Below are 16997 nucleotides of genomic sequence, written 5' to 3'. Positions count from 1 at the left end.
GAAGGCCATCTGAAGGGAGCCGTCCTGAGACATGCAGGGAGGCAATGTCACTCACACTCCACTGCCATTAGTGACCCGGGAACGAGCAGTCAGGTAACAAATGGGAGGTGAGGAAAATATGCTGCAGGTCGTCTCCACACAAAAAATCCAGAATCTGGCTAAATCTGTTTTTTTTTTTTTAAGATAATTTGTCATAAAGTTACTTTAAAGCTGAAGAATTTCTACATGCAAGATAAAAATATCTAGCTTCGACCAGGCGCGGTGGCTCACGTCTGTAATCCCAGCACTTTGGGAGGCAGAGGCAGGCGGATCACAAGGTCAGGAGACAGAGACCATCCTGGCTAACACGGTGAAACTCCGTCTCTACTAAAAATACAAAAAATTAGCTGGGCGTGGTGGCAGGCGCCTGTAGTCCCAGCTACTCGGGAGACTGAGGCAGAAGAATGGTGTGAGCCCAGGAGGCGGAGCTTGCAGTGAGCCGAGATTGCGCCACTGCACTCCAGCCTGGGCGACAGAGTGAGACTCTGTCTCAAAAAAAAAAAAAAAAAAAAAAAAAAAAAAAAAAAATCTAGCTTCAAAGAAACTACACGAAGAAAATGAGAAAAAAAATCGCAACTTGGGAAAATAAATGTCAAAATGCAATGCCTCAATTGAACCAATGCTTGCCTCCCTCTGACCAGGTCAGGAAAGAAGTTGGTGACGTGACCATCCTCGTTAACAATGCTAGCTTAGTCATGGGAAAGCCCTTCCTCGATATTCCAGATCACATGGTGGAAAAATCCTTTCTTGTAAATGCCATCTCTCATTTCTGGGTAAACCTCTTTCTTTATCATTTTCTTTTGTTGGTGAGTACGAACATTCCATGCAGTCCTATAAACACTTGTTCATGCATTTCTTTATAAACATACCATTTGGGGATTTTCCATTGAAAGACGTGGGGTCTCAGTCCTTGCAGGGTTTATCTGCCGTGCTTTTCCTGATCTTGTTTCCTTCCAAACTATCAGAGAAATTTCTTTCCCTGTACCCTCTGCAGTTTGTTCCCAAGACTTATTAGGCTGTCAGAAATCTTCCCACCTAAATACAAACTGAGAGTGACAGCAATTATACAAGACAGATTTAATTTGGTCATGAGTGCAAAAGGAGCTTTTGCAGAGACAGGGGCTATTTTTAGAGTGGTGTTTTATGGGCATGCAGGACTGGGCATTCTAATAGAGGAATTAAGGGGGGGATGAATCACAATCACCACCATTTATTGAGTACTTGCAGCCATGATGCCATTTTCATTCTCATTTTACAAATAAGGAAACTGAGGCCCAAAGTATTTAAATGAATTCCCCAAGGTCAGGCAACTGGTAAATGGTGGCCCATGCCTACAGAAGGAAGAAGTATAGAGGAGGGAAAAATTACAGAAAAAGAATGAGTGAATTCATGACTCAGGAGTGTCTTTCCTGAGGCCTGAAGTGGTTTACACAATGCTGCCCAGTAGAGCTGTCTTTGATGGGGGAAATGCCCTTCGTCTGTGCTTCCCAATATGAAAGCCTCTAGTCATCTGTGGCTACTGAGCACTGGAAGTGTGGTTAATGGGATTAAGCACTAAACTTTTAATTTTATATCATATAATCTATTGAAATGCATATTTATTTATTTATTTATTTATTTATTTATTTATTTATTCATTGAGACAGAGTCTCACTCTGTCACCCAGGCTGGAGTGCAGTGGCACAGTCTCAGCTCACTGCAACTTCTGTCTCCTGGGTTCAAGCAATTCTCCTGCCTCAGCCTCCTGAGTAGCTGGGACTACAGGTGCCTGCCACCATGCTCGGCTAATTTTTGTATTTTTAAAAGAGATGGGGTTTCACCATGTTGGCCAGGCTGGTCTCGAACCCTTGACCTCAGGTGATCCACCTGCTTTGGCCTCCCTAAGTGCTAAAATTACAGCTGTGAGCCACCACACCCAACCTTAAATGCATATGTAAACAGCCACACATGCCTAGAGGCTACCTCCTTGGTCAGTGCAACTCTAGATGGTGAGTAGAGGCTAAAGGAGAGAAGAGTTACCAGAGATGTTTCCACTAAGAGAGTTCATACTTGATGCTGCCAGGGAATGAACAGGGATCAGCGGCAAATGGGGTCTGTGGGAGGAACAGGTGCTGAAACCAGGGCATTGGGAGGCATGGGGAAGTGGGGACAGGTATGGGCCTAGTTCTCTGTGTCTCCAAAAATAGGACCTTGGAATGGGCTTCCCTTACATGTTTCCTGATTCCTCCCTCTTTCCACTCTACACTTTTATACTACTCTCCATGGAACGCAGAACTATTTCCTTGGTCTTCTTCCGTGGTCACTGGGAAGATAATGGGAACCCCCACTAACCTATTTTAACCAATATTCCTTGAGCACTTACCACAGTGCTTGCCATATAATATGTTTTCCAGAAACATTTGTGAAAACCATTGATTTCCTTCCCTGTACCATCCTACCCCAAACATTTCCTTCAGAAAGGGGAAATGTCATCTTGTTAAATGGAGCTGGGGTGCATCCATTACAATCACATCACAAATCTATAAATCATCCTGATTCCTCCCCTTCTCTCAACACCAGCAACCTTGGCTGTCTCTGCACAACATGCCCAAGTGCATGTCTCTCCTTTCTGCTGCCAGACCCTGGATCAAGCCATCCTCATCTCTCACCAACAGCTCCTCAGGGCCTTCTACCCTGTGCCTTCCAAACCATCTTTTTTTTTTTTTTTTTGAGACGGAGTTTTGCTCTGTCACCCAGGCTGGAGTGCAGTGGAGGGATCTCGGCTCACTGCAGTCTCCGTCTCCCAGGTTCACGCCATTCTCCTGCCTCAGCCTCCCGAGTAGCTGGGACTACAGGTGCCTGCCCCCAGGCCCGGCTAATATTTTCTGTATTTTTAATAGAGACAGGGTTTCACCGTGTTAGCCAGGATGTTCTTGACCTCCTGACCTCGTGATCTGCCCGCCTCGGCCTCCCAAAGTGGGATTACAGGTGTGAGCCACCACGCCCAGCCCAACCCATCTTTATATGGGAGCAAGGTGACCTTTTCAACAGATTCATCAATAATCATCTCACTCCACAGCTCAAAAATATTGAGACTTCCAAATGCACTTAGAATAACACACAGTTGCCTGTCATGGCCTCCCTTATCTGTCCCTCACCTCTCATTCTCTCCACTTTCTGCCAACTTTTTTTTTTTTTTTTTTTTTTTGAGATGGAGTCGTGCTCTTTCACCAAGGCTGGAGTGCAGTGGTGCAATCTCTGCTCACTGCAAGCTCTGCCTCCCGGGTTCACGCCATTGTCCTGCCTCAGCCTCCCAAGTAGCTGGGACTACAGGTGCGCACCACTACGCCCAGCTAATTTTTTGTATTTTCAGTAGAGACGGGGTTTCACCATGTTGGCCAGGATGGTCTTGATCTCTTGACCTTGTGATCCGCCCACCTCGGCCTCCCAAAGTGCTGGGATTACAGGAGTGAGCCACCACGGCCGGCTACTTTCTGCTAATTTTCTACATGCCAAGGATCCTGATTAAACTCCAGAGAACATCAAGCTCTTTCCCATCTGAGGGATTTTGCACAAGCTGTTCTCTCTCCAACAGGAATATTCCTTCTCCTCGCTCACATAGTAGCTCCTTCTCATTCTTTAGGCTTCATGTAGCCTCTGAGCTTGTATCTTTATGTTGTGTATGTGCTCCGTTGTTTGCCTTGAATCAGCTCCATAGGTAGTGGTAAGAGCTATTAATAAACACACATAAGCCTTCTGGTTGTGTGTCAGCAAACCTAGAGACAGATGATACTGAGCAACCACTGAAACCAGGAAATCAACTTCCATCTGAAGATGATGGAAAGAATCTTGATTCATCTCAAGAATTAGAGAGATTTTTTAAATTTTGTTCTACTGCTCTTACTAGCTCATCTATTCCAAGGCTATGAGACCAAACCTAATAAATATATCTCCACCGGGTGCTGCCTGCAGGACTTCTGGGGAGAAATTGTACTGCAATTCTTCTACTGAGAGATTTGCTTTTTTTTCTTGAGGTCTCCCAAACCTGTCAAGGCTCCTGGTCTGCCAGGAAGTGACCTCCCTTAATACCTGTAAGGCTGGAAGGGGACTTGTGACCCATAAAGCAGGTATCAGTTCAATTTCCTGAGGAGAGCTGGTTCAATATATGAACAGCAACCATCATCCCTAAAGAATAGGCTTGTCATACATGATTAAATTAAACTTATTCTTAAATGGGGCACACCTGTGCTCTGGTTGCATTACCAAGTTATTCATTATATCCTGCAAAAAGAAGGCCTGGCTCTTACTGAACATGTACAGATAGGCACATCACCATGAAAGATGAAGGATCTCAGTAAGTCATTGTAATAGAATCTACACACTGTCATCAGTAGGTTTGTGCACAAGGGCAATTAATAGCTTTCATATTATCTGTAAAATTAGTTTGATTGTATATGAATGAACAATGATTAGGATAAGTTAAATTTCATTCCATGCATTTTTCTAAGCTTAACCTATTGTGAAAACATTTATCTGAATTTCAAGTACTAAAATTATTATCATCCTTACATTCCTTCAAATCTTCACTTAGTTTATAATCTAAATCAAGATCCCCATAAGATATTTTTCCCTGAATTAAGATAGCATTCAAAAAGTTTCATTCCACTTTGCATTAGCTTCCTGAAGAGAGAACTGGAAACACATCAAGAAGGAAAAAGGGCTTGCTCACATGCCCATCAGAAAATAGAACTTTGACCACATTAAATTTCCCTCACTGATGCTGTGACCCAGACATATACCATTAATTCTGTTCTGCCTGATGCTGGTCAGGGCCTGCTTTCACATAGCCATCTACTCCTGGACTAAACAGGTTCTGTGGATCTGGCTCAGCTCCAGACACGACCTTGCAGGGGCCTCCTCACTGTGGCAATGTCAGCCCACACTGGGAAGCCCATTCCAATGAGTCGATTCTTGGCACCGTCCAGGCCACACTGCGACTCTGAGTGTGTCCTTCTGGGCTGTCTTGACAAGGCACAGTTTCCAGTTTGTAGTACTAGAAGGCTCCAGGCAAGAAGAGGAAGACTAGAAATCACCTACTGATGACAAAACTGAATGGCTCTAGTTAATTCATTTCAATAACCAAAAATACCAAATTAAGAAAACAGAAACTGGTATTGGGGTGTAAGACATAATTATTTTATAAGAATTTGGTTACTTATTATAGCAAGAGCACTGACAAATCCTCAGGGTCTTTCTAACTGTCCTGGCAAGTGTGCAATCTCTGGTTAAATATATTTGTATTAATGAATTCATCCAAGAAAATGTTGAGTTTCTCTTTTGGAGTTGACAATTTTCCCCCACATTTTCTCAGGGCAGGTCATAAATAGGGTTCAGCTAATTAAGAAATGTGAAGCATACCCAATGTACTTCATTTTCTCTAGCGACCCTGCTGCTGCTAATTGCCGTGTCATGAAATCAGGCCAAGGGAACAGACCATGGGTGATTTGGTCGCCTAAGAAGTACCAAAGATGACTTTGAATGCAAAAACACCTCTATAGACTTATTTTTCTAAACAAAAACTATGGAATAGCTGTAATTGGCTGCCTTAAGAGCCAGAGTGACAATAGTTTTGTTTTGATTTTTAAATACACCTAACAGCACATCACAGTATAATTATTAAGGGATTTTAGATCTTTCAGATGTGGCAAGTTTTGGTTATTTGGTTTAACAAAAAGTTAATTAGGGCTCAAGTGCTCAGCGTAAGAATATTTTGACAAGATAAGAATCCATGCTCTCTGGGCAGACTACACAAAGTTCAAAAATAACCTTCCAATACCTCTTGTTTACAACAGACTGGAATACTCCAAGAGATTTTAAGCTACCAGGTCCATCATCTTTATCATACTTAAGTTTCTTTTGTTCATTAGTTTTAATATGCTCTTATATGTGCATATATGAGCTAAACACACACAAAAAATGTATCACTGTGTAACTATATCACTTTTAGCTTTCAATGATCACTTTAAAATATAAACAACTTTATCATATTAAAAGTTAAGGTGTATACTACATTGAATTTACTATCTCAATTGAAGCTTTATAAAAAACAAGTCAAAATGGTGCTGAGTGACTCAATACCTTTTCTCTATGAATTTAAATTTTTTTAATTGTACTGGTAACCAAAAATTTCTCATAAATTTACCCAACTTAATATTATCCTAAAATATTCAAGCCATTTAAGTTACACTACAGAGCAATACAATCACTGGTGATATTAAAAGGTGGTCAAAGGGATGACATTGAAAAATTATAAAAGGTAATGCAAGTGCAGTAACTAAGTGAAAGCAACTTGCAACACTAAGGTTTAAAAACATCAATCTTTTTTTGATAGTAAAGTCATCATTCATTGTAGTTCAATTTAACTGTATGCATATTTGTATTCTTTGTAACCAGAAACGTTTTGTGGAAACAAAGATAATCTGTCTGACCCATAAACCAGTACTGAAAAATTTAGAAAGTTTATTAATTTGGCTTTTCCATAAAAAAAAGTCTTACATAAATGCAATAAAATGAAATCAAGCAAATCTGATGTTTGTTTTTATTACATCCCACATGTGATAAAATCAGGAAATCCTGATTAACAGAATATAGCTGTTTAGTAAACAAATCCGATTTGTTCACAGATTTACTTTGATTAGGAGTAATGTGCAAACATAGATCCATATGTAATTTTCTATTAATTTCTCAGGCACTAAAAATATTTTACAAAAGGTAAAAAAAAAAAATACGTTTTTGGCAACTAATTGCTGACTCAACACTTAATTATATTCCTTTTTCTTTCCTTTAATAATAGATATACATTTAGTGAGCACTAGTTATGGGTCCCTATGAGCAATTCATCATCTAGAATGTCCTAAAAAGTGCTCCACTGGTACATAGGGCTGCAAATTCAAACAGACCCTTGTCATTACCTATTCCTTTCCCTCTAGGAGGGAGAACTTTTCTCAACTGAACACACGAGAAGCTAGCCACAAATTCAGCCACAGCCAAAAGTAAATACACATACAGAAACATGTGCAGAAAAAAAAAAAAAGTTGATAGAGAAAAGCAAACAAAACTGAATTCCTAGGCTGGGTACGGTGGCTCACGCTTGTAATCCCAGCAATTTGGGAGGCCGAGGCGGGTGGATCACTTGAGCCCAGGAGTTCGAGACCAGCCTCACCAACATGGTGAAACCCCATCTCTGCAAAAAATACAAAAATAAGCCAGGCGTGGTGGTGCGTGCCTGTAATCCCAGCTACTAGGGAGGCTGAGTCACGAGAATGGCTTGAACCTGGGAGGCAGAGGTTGCAGTGAGCTGAGATCACACCACTGCACTCCAGCCTGGGTGACAGAGAGAGACTCTGTCTCAAAAACCAAAACTCCTAAAAGTGGCTACATCCCCGTGAACAGGTAACTTCCCACCGTCATCATTGTTTTTTTAAATTTCACCAGTGTTCAGCTGTGTGACAAACTATTGTAGGCCACTGCTTTCTCTCCCTTACTCTGGGGAGTTTCACTGTCCCCAGCCATGGGATTTCTTACAAAGGTAGCACTGACACTCACCTTCAACTCCATTTCTCAGCTTCATTTTCTTGAAAGTTTCATAAACGTTTAGATATCAATAGTGGTGCCACTGCTGAGCCTCCATATCTAGTCTTCCTGTCCTTAAACCTAACTGGGTCTACCAGACAGTCACTGAGATGTCCTCGGAGCATCTGGCCGGATCTTTCACACTTTTGTGTTGAAAGATAATAACCAGCTCTTGTCATTTCTAACTAGTCTACAGTCATGACTGATGCAACAAGAACTTAATTTTTGAAAGACAAAGATGTTACAACTATAAGACACAGATGTATAAATTGCCACCGTGTTTGGACAGGAGATGTCAAAAGAGGCCAATTGTTCACATCTAAGCAGAAACTTGCCAATTAGTTCTGCAGCTCTGGGACAAGGTTACTGAGATAAAGAATATCTCAAAAACAAATGTGTCATTCTTTGATCCAGTGTCTGCTTTCTGTTTTACTGGCCCCTTGTAGGTGAGCACATCTTTGCACTCTCCAAAACTATAAATACCAAATTCTGACAATGTTAACATTGCAAATCTCATAGAAACAGATCATGAGCATTGTCAAGGTTAGGTTGAAATCATTTATGAGAGAACCAGTAGAATAACACAGCCAACAAGATAATGATATTAGAAACTTGGATTTACATAGTGAATGAGAAAAGGAGTGCTGAAATAAAAATAGGTCTAAGATATGGCAGTGCTTTACTTACCCGGGTGTGTTTAGCTTGCACTGAAATTCACTTTTCCTTAAACAATTCCTCCCATTCTGCCAAACCATCAGGGCAAGGGCAAATCTTGTTTAGGGTAAAGCCAGGAAGGTAAATGCAATTAAATTTTAATATAAATTGCTAAAAACTACATGGAAAAGTTCAGCATACCAGAAAAACTAGGTTTTAAGATTTTTAGCCAACCACAAATATAAAATGTTCATTTGATTCAATTAGTATAGTTTACCTCAAAAGAAAAAGAAATCAAATAATATAGAGTAGTAGATAAAAACCTCTAATCTCATTGAAAACAATGATTATATGGTACCTACTTTTCTACTGCCATAGAATTTAACACATTATGGTGTTAAATAAATATTTGTTAAATTAGTAATTTCATCAAATACTTATGAAGCAAATATAGTAATTAATAAATGAAATATTGACAAAATGCATTTATACCTTCCAGACTTGTAAGGCCTTCCTTCCTGCCATGATTAAAGCTAACCATGGTCACCTGGTTTGTATTTCAAGTATAGCAGGAGTAGTTGGTATTAATGGACTGTTAGGTGAGTACTTTGTTTCACCATGTGTCACAGAACTCAGAAGTTAGGACTCTTCCAAGATAGATAGAAGCTGTTCCTGCACCAAGGGGAAATCTCTGGAATATTGAACTCTATTTATAATTCCAGCATTCTCTTCTATTTCTGGAAGGAGATATATTCTCTTCTAAAAAAAAAAAAAAAAAACAACCAGAATATGCCTATTGGCTTTGGTCTTCTTGGGTTAGGAAACACTGATATGATTTCCATCTTTTTGTTGGGTGTAGAATGTGGATATGTAGGAGTGGAGTGTTTGGCCACATAACTTGACTCTGACTTTGTCCCCAAGGACAAGCCAGAGAAAGGGGAAGGAGATTCAATTTTTAAAATAATTCCAAGAATTAACTTGTCAAGCTCTATTACAAATAGTTCCTCACTTTGTTTCAGATTATTCTGCAAGTAAATTTGCAGCCTTTGGTTTTGCCGAATCTCTCTTTTTTGAATTAACTATGATAAAGAAAACTGAAGTTAAAACCACCATCGTGTGCCCACATTTCATCAACCCTGGAATGTTTGAGGGCTGTACAAGCAAGTAAGTTAACTCTTAAAGTAATCTTTGCTCTTATAATAATCTCCCACTGTATGTCATCATCTGATCATTTTGAAGTTTTGAAATATGGAGAGTAAAACAGAAGAAACAATGTGAATGACTAATTTAGTAAAAGAAAATTTCAATATGTATGACATTTATAAATTTATTCAATTTAAAGGCAATAATGTAGTTATGAGGTTTATGGTATAGTAAAAATTTAAACCTAAAATACTAATCAGTATATTAAAATATAAAAGAAATTAAAACTGAGAACTTTGAAAATATTTGATATTGTAGTATTGAGAAGATAATTTTTTCCTGAAGAGAATATAAAGGTATAAATAACCTCAGAAATAAAATATTTTGTAAAATTGATTAATATATGGGGGGAAGTAATGCAGAGCAACATTTTGGTATGAAGGTTAAATTTATCTAGAACAGTCCAAACTAGGATGCAAATATGACATGAGAGCTTTTACACAGGGAGCCAGTTAGTGAGTATATTGGAAAGTGTAAACTGGATATGAGGACGAGTGTAGTCATTACGGTCATTAAAAAAGGGACTGACACAATCCAAATGACATGAATCAACTTTATTTGTGGGGCATGGAGACAGCCAACAGAGAACCTGGCTTACAGGCAATGAAACTATTTAGAGTCTAGTGAAGCTTTAAAATTAAATAGAAAGTTCCAAAACAAGTGGTCAAGAGTTGACAGAATGTATAGGGGAAAGCTCTCCCCAAAGAGACATATATTAAGCTGGTCAAAATTAGCAAAGACAATCATTTAAAATTTAAATGTTAAAAGACACAAACAAAGCTATATCTTGAAACCAGCAAAAGGAAAAAAAAAAAAAGTCTCATCATGTAGAAAGGAACCCAAATGTGACTAATGGCTGACACCTCAACAGAAATAATGAAAGTCAAAAGGCAGTGGTATAACATATTCAAAGTACTGGGGAAAAATTACCCACCAAGAATCTTATATCCAGCAAAAGTCTCTTTCAAAAATGAAAGCAAAAGGAAGGCAAACTGAAACAGAGAATTTGTTGTTTAGCATACCACCTCACGAGAAATATGAATGGAAATTCTTCAGGATGAAAACAAGTGACTGCTGAGAGTAATCTGAATCCGCATGAAATAAAGTGACAGTAAAGGTGACAAAGTAGGTAATTTTTAAAAGACAGTATAAATGCCTATTTCCTTTCCTTTCTTCTCTTCATTGATTGTAAATACAATTGTATAAATAAAATGTACATAATAGTTTTATTTGGCCTGCCACATATAGAAATGTAATATTTTTGAAAATAACAGCACAAAGGATGTGAGTGGGGACAAAATTATATTGAAGTAAGTAAACGACACCAGATAGTAACTCAAATCCACAGGAAGAGCTGAAGAGGACCAGAAATGAAGAATAGTGGAAAACTAAGAAAAATCAATGAAGCCGACGACATTAATGATCAACAAAATTAACAAAACTTTAGTTAGACTGACCAAGAAAGAAAAAACAGAGAAGTCTCAAACTACTAAAATGAGGAATAAAAAAAGAGGACCTCACTACTGGTAACACTGCAAAACAGAAAAGGACCATAAGGAAATATTACGAAAAATTATGTGCCAAGAAACTAGATAACTTAGATGAAATGGAATAACTTCTAGAGAGACACAAGCTAACAAAACTGACTCGTGAAGGAAAAAACATCTGAATAGACTTAAAGATATTAAATTAGTAATCTAAAAAAAATTCCCACAAGAAAAATCCCAGATCCAGAGGGCTTCATGGGAAATTCTATAAAACTTTTTAAGAAGAATACCTACCAAAATTTCAAAAATTTCCAAAAAGATAGAAGAGGACTGACCACTTCCCAACTCACTCTATGAGGGCAGGATGACCTTGATACTAAAACTACACAGAGACATCACAAGAAAATAAAACCAAAGATCAATACATATTATGAACATAAACACAAAAATCCTCAATAAAATACCAGCAAACTGAATCCAGCAACCTATCACATTAATACATAATGATTAAAGAGGATTTATCCTGGGAATGTAAGATTGGGTTAATATTTAAAGAGAATTTAATACAGTACATCATATCAGTAGAAGAAAGAACAAAAGCTGCATGATCATGTCAAAACACACAGAAAAAGCGTTAGACAAAATCCAGCACACTTTCAAGATAAAAACACCAAGAAAGTAGAAATAAAAGGGAACTTCCACGACCTGATAAGTGGCATCTATGAAAAAGCCAGAGCTAACATCATGTTTAATGCTGAAAGATTGGATGCTTTCCCCACAAGATCAAGAACAAGACAAGGCTATCCATATTCACCACTCTGATTCAATTACTGTTCAATAGAACATTTAGACAAAATATAAAATAAAAGATATTCAGATTGGAAAAAAGGAGCAAAATTATCTTTATTCTCAGATGACATGATCTTGTATATAGAAAATCCTGAAGAATACATATGTGCGCACACACACACACACATACACAATTACATCTGCAAAATGAATTCAGCAAAGGATCAATATTCATAATCAATGTACTAGACTCATTTGTGTTTCCATACATCTGAAATGAATAATCCAAAAATGAAATTAGTAAAACAAGTCCATTTAACAATAGCATCAAAAATAATAAAATACTTAGGCACAAATTTAACAAAAAAAGTACAAAACTTATCCTATGAAAATGACAAAACATCTTCAAAAGAAATTAAAGAAAACTTAAATAAAAATAAATCCCACATTCACGGATTGGAAGACTTAATATTGTTAAGACACCAATACTCCCCAAATTGATCTACAGATTGAATGTAATTCCTATTGAAATTCTAGCTGCTTTTTTTGCATGCCTCGACAAGTGGATTCTAAAATTTATGTGGAAATGCAAGGTACTCAGAAAGCCAAAGCCATCTTGAAAAAGAAGAGAATTGGATGGAATCACACTTCCCCATTTCAAAACTTACTATAAAACTATACTAATCAAGACAGTGTCAAACTTTCTTAAAGATAGACATATATAGATCAACAGAATAGAACTGAGAGTCCAGAAATAAGCTCTTACATTTTTGCTCAATTGCTTTTCAACAAGGGTGTCAAGACAATTCCAATAGTGCTGGGACAACTTGATAGCCATATGCAAAATAATGAAGTTGAACCTCAACCCCTACATCATATACAAAAATTAACTCAAAATAAATCCAAAAGCTAGATGTAAGAGATAAAATCATAAAACTCTTAAAGAAAAATGATGTAAATTTCCATGACCTTGAATTAAGCAATGATCTGTTAGCTATGACATCAAAATACAAGCAACAACAGAAGATAAATAAACTAGATTCATCAAAATTAAGTACTGTTATGCTTCAAAGGACAACATCGGCAAAGTAAAAATACAACTCAAAGAATGAGAAAAGATTTTTGCAAATCTTAGAGCTAATAAGGGACTTGTGTCCAGAATATATAAATAATTCCTAATGACTCAACAATTTTTAAAAGCCCAACTTTTAAGAATGGCAAAAGCTCTGAACAAATATTTCTTCAAATAAAGATGACCAGGCATGGTGGCTAATGCCTCTAATCCCACTTTGGGAAGCTTAGGTGGGTGAATCACCTGAGGTCAGGAGTTTGAGACTAGCCTGGCCAACATAGTGAAACCCCATCTCTACTAAAAATACAAAAATCAGCCAGATGTGGTGGTGCACACCTGTAATCCCAGCTACTCAGGAGGCTGGGGCATGAGAATCACTTGAACCCAGGAGGAGGAGGTTGCAATGAGTCAAGATTGTGCCACTGCACTCCAGCCTGGGCTACAGAGTGAGACTCCATTAAAAAAAAATATATATATATATATATATAAGTGGTCAGTGGTCAATGTGTACATAAAATGATATTCACCATCATCAATCATCAGGGAAATGCAAATCAAAAGCACAATGAGAAAGTACTTCAAACACCCTAAGATGGCTAAACTCAAATAGACAGATAATAACAAGTGTTGATGAGAATGTGGAGAAACTCAAATCCTCATACATTGCTGATGGAATTATAAAATGGCCCAGCCTCATTGGAAAACAGTTTGACAGTTCTTCAAAAAGCCAAACAATAAGTTACCATATTTGAACTCCTAGCCATATACCTAAGAGAAATGAAAATGAAATCTTTTATACAAATGTTCATAGCAGCAATATCCAAATTGTGAAAACAACCCAAATGTTCATCAAGTGATGAATGAATGAACAAAATGTGGTATATTGATACAACTAAATATTATTCAACCATAAAAAGCAATGAAATTTGATACATGCTACCACATGAATATACCTTGAAAATGTTATTTTAAGTAAAAGAAGCCAAACACAAAAAGCCACATATTGTATGATTCCATTTATATGAAATAGCCAGAATAGGCAAATCTACAAAAACAGAAAGTAGACTATTGATTGCCAGGGACTGAAGGAAAGGCCAAGGAGAAAATGACTGCTAATGTGTATGAAGTTTTTTGGGGGAGTGATGAAAATATTCTAGAATTAGATAGCGATGAACAATTTACTGAATATACTAAAAATCACCACATTTTATGTTTTAAGACAGTGAATTTTATGGTATATGAATTATTTCTCAATAAAGCTGTTATTTAAAAACTGAATAACTCTTCACATTAACTTGGGAGGCATAATAAAAAAGACAGACAATAACAGTGTTGTAAGGATATGGACAAATTGGAACCCTTGAACATTGCTGGTGGTACTGTAAATTGGTGCAGCTATTTTGGAAAATACCTTGATAGTTCCTCAAAATGTTAAACATAGAATTACCACATGGCCTGGCAATTCCACTCCTGGGTATATATCCAAGAGAAATGAAAACACATGTCCCCACAAAAAACTTGTACACAAATATTTATGCAGCATTATTCGTAACAGCTGAAAGGTAAAAACAATCTAAATATCCATCAACCGATGAATGGTTAACCAAAGTGTGTCATATCTGTGTGACAGAATATATGTGATGCAAGAATTCAACAAAAATTAACGAAAGCATTCTGTGAAAAGTAATTGATTATATGGTGTTTATAACAAAATGTAATGTATATTTTATTAGTAGTAGTAAATCATGTACTATACATGTTTTATCTCAGTAACATTTATAATAAACTTATGTATATGTACATATGTAGTTATATCTAATGTAAGTATACTTATATACATTTTTAAGCTATTTACTTTGTTTCTAACATTATTATTAAAATAATATTAGTAAGAATTGTTAATATGTGACTAAGTCTTATTAAAAGCTCAAGTGTTAAGATCACAGAAAGAATATGAGCAGCCAGGATAAGGGCGCATGGTAGCCAGAGAAGTCAGTGATGTTAAATGATAACTCATATAAAATTGGTGTCGTTAGATAAACAAACATAAAAAAAACAGTCTCCAGAAAAAGAAAGATTCACAATCCTAAAATGGTAGAGAATTAAACAATGATCTGTAGATTCTATTTTTAAATAATCATTAGAGCCCTTTAGGCTATAGTTCTGGAAAACTTTTAGGAGAATAAAATATAAAGACTGTCAACATTCAGTCATAGAAAATTGATCAGATTCCCAAAATAAGCTGAGATAAACAGAATTTTTGAGGGTAGTGTGGTTCAACTAATTAAGCAGAATAATACAAAAGTATAAAATGTCAAAGTAATACCTTATGTGATATTTATTTATATTCTGGTTCATTTCAACTATTGATTTCACAAACATCTATTTCTGCTTAATGTTGTAACAATGATCTACCTAAACTCCTAAACTGATACATTACACATGTTCAAGAGATTTTTTTTTTTGGTAAGATAATTTTTGCTATTTTGCTTTTTTTTTTTTTTTTTTTTTTTTGAGATACAGTCTCACTCTGTCACCCAGGCTGGAGTGCAGTGAGGTAATCTCTGCTCACTGAAACCTCCACCTCCTGGGTTCAAGTGATTCTCCTGCCTCAGCCTCCCAAGTAGTTGGGATTACAGGCATGGGCCACCCCACCCGGCTAATTTTTGTATTTTTAGTAGAGATGGGGTTTCACCATGTTGGCCAGGCTGGTCTTGAACTCCTGACCTCAGGTGATCCATCCACCTCAGCCTCCCAAAGTGCTGGCATTAGCAATTGGGCTGTGCCTGGCTGCAATTTTGCTTCTTAATAGTATACAACTATGGGATGTTTGGGAGGGACAGAGAGGGAAGAAAGAAGCAAAAAATCTAAAAGCTAATCCCAGCAGTTTGGGAGGCTGAGGCAGGCAGATCACGAGGTCAGGAGATCAAGACCACCCTGGCTAACACAGTGAAACCCCGTCTCTACTAAAAATACAAAAAAAATTAGCCGAGCATGGTGGTGGGCACCTGTAGTCCCAGCTACTCAGGAGGCTGAGGCAGGAGAATGGCATGAACCTGGGAGGCAGAGATTGCAATGAGCCGAGATTGTGCCACTGCACTCCAGCGTGGGTGACAGAGCGAGATTCTGTCTCAAAAAAAAATAATAATAATCTAAAAGCAATTACTTCCATATGTTTAGACCATCACACAGCAGAAAATCAACAAAAGCAGGAAGTTTACTCCAGGAAATTAAATATATTAGCACTAGTCCTATTATTGATCATAAGAGAAAACACAAGGCAATTCCTAAGATTTACATTTTGTTTGACTAGTTTTTGTTTGTTTGTTTTTGTTTTATTATTATTATTATTATTATTATTATTTTTAGATGGAGTCTCACCCTGTTGCCCAGGCTGGAGTGCAGGGGCGCGATCTCGGCTCACTGCAAACTCTGCCTCCCGGGTTCAAGCGATTCTCCTGCCTCAGCCTCCCGAATAGCTAGGATTACAGGTGCCCACCACCACACCCAGTTAACTTTTGTATTTTTAGTAGAGATGGCATTTCTCCATGTTGGCCAGGCTGGGCTAGAACTCCTGACCTCAGGTGATCCAGCCACCTTGGCCTCCCAAAGTGCTGGGATTACAGGCATGAGCCACTGCACCTGGCCTTTGTTTGACTGTTTACAGCTGTATGTTATAGTTCCATATGTGAAATTTCACAATCAATGCCCTATGATGACAGCAAAAAGATACCAGTCTGATGATATCACTATTTGTTATTGTTATTCCAGGTATCCGTTTCTGTTACCAATTCTGGAGCAGGAGTATGTGGCCAAAAAAATTTTAAATGCTATTTTAGAGGAACAAGTTTATTTAATGATACCCAAATTTGCATATATCGGATTGATTCTTAAACAGTAAGTTAATAATGACCTCACTATCATTCTGGTTATTGTGAACAAATTGTCCAATCACTGCTACCTCTTTTGCATAGAAAGCAACTTTATATATTTACTTAATGATAAGAGGAAGAACCTTAATAGTGCAAAAATAACTATCGGACTATTGCTGTGTCTTGGTTGCTTCAGACACTGACTAAATTTAACAATTATTTAGGTCTTGCAAAACACACATTTTTTGTTTCAGCACAAACAAGTAACAA

The 16997-nt window shown here is 37.4% G+C and overlaps 1 long non-coding RNA gene across 1 annotated transcript; it reads left to right on the top strand.

Annotated features, from left to right (window-relative positions):
* Positions 1-208: 208 nt before the first annotated feature.
* Positions 209-16752, top strand: LOC115830625. The gene is made up of 4 exons (XR_004026154.1): positions 209-317; positions 681-812; positions 9324-9485; positions 16627-16752. It is a non-coding gene; the product is annotated as an uncharacterized LOC115830625 (long non-coding RNA).
* The last annotated feature ends 245 nt before the right edge of the window (positions 16753-16997 follow it).

Source organism: Nomascus leucogenys, chromosome 16 (assembly GCF_006542625.1).
Source record: "Nomascus leucogenys isolate Asia chromosome 16, Asia_NLE_v1, whole genome shotgun sequence".
Lineage (NCBI taxonomy): Eukaryota > Metazoa > Chordata > Mammalia > Primates > Hylobatidae > Nomascus > Nomascus leucogenys.
The sequence above is the reverse complement of the archived record's forward strand: the minus strand, read 5'-3'. Positions and strand labels throughout refer to the sequence as shown.